Here is a 4283-nt window from a genome sequence, read left to right as displayed (position 1 = left end):
GCCTGCAGAACTTAACACGTTTGATCCAAAGTTTAATCTATTTGTTCTTTTAGGTTTAGACTTGGATCTCCTGCGGAACTTAACACGTTCGATCCAAATCACATAGGTTATTAATTCCATTAAATATTAATTTCCAAAATTAGCTTCCAGGACTGCATGGCGAGGCACATGACCTTCTTGGATATGGGAACAACCACCACCGCCTAGACAAAGTCTTTTAAGGAAAGCTAATATTTAATTTCCTTAAATAACTTTAGGTCAACCAAAAAGAACAATCAAATCACAAGAAAAAGAAAAACAAAAGAACACAACATCGAAAATAAATTCGAAATACTAGAATCGCATGCCTCTTGTATTTGGTATTTTTTACAAAGAAGTAAAACTAGTATGATGCGGAAATTAAATACTAGTATACCTTTTCTTTTGCAAGCAAAAACCTCTAGGTCTTCTACCGTATTCCTCTTCTAACCTCGGATGTTGTGTTGGCAATGATCTTCCGAGATGAGAAACCACCAAAGCACCTTCTTCTCCTTTCTTCAAGTTTCGGCCAAGCACAATGCTTCCAAAAGATGAAGATCTTTTTCCACCAACCAAGCTCCAAGGGATGTAAGCTTTCTCTCCTTCTTCTCCAAGCTAAAATCCGGCCACCACAAGATCTCCAAGGAAGAAGAAAGGTTCAGCCACAAGGATGGAGAGAAGAGGAAGAGAAGTGTCGGCCACACCAAGGAAGAAAAGAGGGAGAAAATAATAGAGGTTATTCATCTTGAAGGCTCCCAAAACCCCCTCTTTTATAATCCTTAGCTTTGGCAAATAAGGAAATTTAATTAAAATAAAATTTCCTTAACTTTCCTTGACATTAATTAATTAAGAAAAATAAAATAAAATTTCCCAATTAAACATGTCATGGTCGACCACCTCATGAAGAGCAAACAAGACAATTTTCAATCAACAATTAAAAATTCCTTATTTGTCTTCGGAAATTTTAAAAAATAAAATTTCCCTTTAAAATCCCTTCATGGTTGATAAAAATAAATTTCTATAATTTTAATTTTTCAACATGTGAATAATTTACAAAGAAGAAAAATAAAATATCTTTCCAATCTACAAATAAGGAAAGAGATTTAATCTCTCTCTTTAATCTTTTGTAGAAACTTATAAAAGAGATATTTTATTTTTAATCTCTCCAATAAATTATATGTTCCACATAAGAAAATTTTAAAATTAAAATTATTTTTTAATTTAATAGGGCCGGCCACCTAAGCTTGGGTTCAAGCTAGGGCCGGCCACCCATGAACCAATGGTTTGGCCGGCCCTAGCTTGATCCACAAGCTGGCTTGGTCGGCCCCTACACCATGGGTATGAAGGTGGGTATAGGTGGGTATAGTACTCTATAAATAAGAGGCTACGATAGGGACCGAGAGGAGGATTAGTTTTGGTCTCCCGATAAAATTAAGCATCTCGTGTTCGCCCCGAACACACAACTTAATTTTATCAATAATAATTCATTCCACTAGAGAACTATTATTGAACTACCGCACCAATCCCAAATTATATTTTTGGGCTCCTTCTTATTATGAGTGTGTTAGTCTCCCTGTGTTTAAGATGTCGAATGTCCACTAATTAAGTGAGTTACTAACAACTCATTTAATTAATATCTTAGTCCAAGAATAGTACCACTCAACCTTATCGTCATGTCGGACTAAGTCCACCTGCAGGGTTTAACATGACAATCCTTATGAGCTCTTCTTGGGGACATTATCAACCTAGATCACTAGGACATAGTTTCCTTCTATAATCAACAACACACACTATAAGTGATATCATTTCTCAACTTATCAAGCTTATTGATTTATCGAACTAAATCTTACCCATTGATAAATTAAAGAAATAAATATCAAATATATGTGCTTGTTATTATATTAGGATTAAGAGCACACACTTCCATAATAACTGAGGTCTTTGTTCCTTTATAAAGTCCGTATAAAAGAAACGACCTCTAATGGTCCTACTCAATACACTCTAAGTGTACTAGTGTAATTATATAGTTAAGATAAACTAATTCCTAATTACACTACGACCTTCCAATGGTTTGTTCCTTTCCATTTTGGTCGTGAGCTATTGTTTATATTTTATAAGGTACTGATAACATCATCTTCTGTATGTGACACCACATACTATGTTATCTACAATATAAATTAATTGAACAACTACAAACAAATGTAGATAATTTGACCAAATGTAATTCTTTATTCAAAATAAATGTTTACAAAAGCTTAGGCTTTCAGTATACACTCTAACAACCGGTTCGACTCTAAGATTTAACGTCGTTGCTCGACGGTCTTCAGGCTGGAGGGTTTATAGTTGCCGGTTCGACTCTAAGATTTAACATCGCTGCTCGACGGTCTTCAGGCCGGAGGGTTTATAGTCGCCGGTTCGACTCTAAGATTTAACGTCGCTGCTCGACGGTCTTCCGGCCGGAGGGTTTATAGTCGCCGGTTCGACTCTAAGATTTAACGTCGATGCTCGACGGTCGTCAGGCCGGAGAGTTTATAGTCACCGGTTCGACTCTAAGATTTAACGTCGCTGCTCGATGGTCTTCAACAATGAGCTTACAGCTCAGATAATATACACCCGGCCGAACGACACGAGGTCTTCGCCATCGAGCCTATGGCTCTGATAATATACGCCCGGCCAAACGACACGGGGTCTTCGCCATTGAGCCTATGGCTCGGATAATATACGCCCGACCGAACGGCACGGCGTTTTCTCCATCAAGCCTGTAGCTCTAATAATATACGCCTGGTCGAACGGCATGGGGTGTTCGCCATGCCTTTATACAGCCACCCGCTGGGCGCACAATGCTCATGCCTTTGATTTGTTTTTATAACTTTCATTCCTGCAGCCAAAAGATACATCCGAACGGAATATTCATGAAATATATTACATCGACGCACCTTTCATCCTGCCCGATAGGGCTGGAGGTGATTTGCGCTCCATGGTCTCTCTAGCCACCGTCTGTCCTCATCCTCCAAGTAGTAGGCTCCCGATCGGAGCTTCTCGACGACTTTGAAGGGTCCTGCCCAAGGAGCCTCCAGCTTACCTACGTCCCCGACCGGCTTCACTTTCTTCCAGACCAAGTCGCCCAACTGGAATGCTCGGGGAATCACGCGGCGGTTGTAGTTCTGCTTCATTCTCTGCCTGTAGGCCATCAGCCGGACGGACGCTTTAGCTCGCTCCTCGTCGATCAAGTCCAATTCTAGCTGCCTCCGCTCAGAATTACCCTCGTCATAGTTCTGGATCCGGACAGACTCTACGCCGACTTCGACTAGGACGACCGCCTCGCCTCCATACACCAGGTGGAACGGTGTTACGTCCGTTCCCTCTTTGGGGGTCGTGCGGATGGCCCATAGGACTCCCGGCAGCTCGTCCACCCAGCTTCCTCCTTTGTGGTCGACTCAAGCCCGAAGAATTCGGAGGATCTCCCGGTTGGCTACTTCGGCTTGACCATTGCTTTGGGGATACGCCACAGACGTGAAGTGCTGCTCAATGTCATATCCCTTGCACCATTTCTCGAGCTGCTTTTCGACGAACTGTCGCCCGTTGTCCGACACGAGTCGACGCGGGATGCCGAACCGACAGATAATGTGTTGCCAGATGAATTTCTTGACCATCTGCTCAGTTATCTTGGCCAATGGCTCGGCTTCCACCCACTTGGAGAATTAATCGACTGCCACCAATAGAAACTTCCGTTGTTCGGTCGCCATAGGGAAGGGTCCTACGATGTCCATGCCCCATTGGTCGAACGGGCAGGACACTGTGGACGCTTTCATTTCCTCCGTCGGCCTATGAGAACAACTATGGTACTTCTGACAAGAAAGGCATGATGCGACGGTCCGAGCGGCGTCCTCATGCAGAGTTGGCCAGAAGTATCCAGCCAGCAGGATCTTCCTAGCCAAAGACCGGCCGCCCGGATGACCTCCGTAAGATCCTTGGTGTACCTCCTGGAGAATGTACTTGGCGTCTTCCGAACTGACACACTTCAGCAGAGGTCGGGAGAACGTCTTTTTGTAAAGTTGATCTCCGATGAGCGTGAACCGTCCGGCTCTCCTCCTCAGTAGCTGAGCTTCCTCCCGATCGGACGGCGTGGCCCATGAGCGCAAAAACTCCATGATGGTCGTTCTCCAATCGCTCGGGAATGTGAGGCCTTCCAACCGATCCACGTGCACTACCAAGGATACTTGCTCGATTGGTTGCTGGATGACGACCGGCGATATTGAGCTTGC

This window comes from Zingiber officinale, chromosome 5A (genome assembly GCF_018446385.1).
Source record: "Zingiber officinale cultivar Zhangliang chromosome 5A, Zo_v1.1, whole genome shotgun sequence".
Classification (NCBI taxonomy): domain Eukaryota; kingdom Viridiplantae; phylum Streptophyta; class Magnoliopsida; order Zingiberales; family Zingiberaceae; genus Zingiber; species Zingiber officinale.
This window is presented reverse-complemented; position numbering follows the sequence as displayed.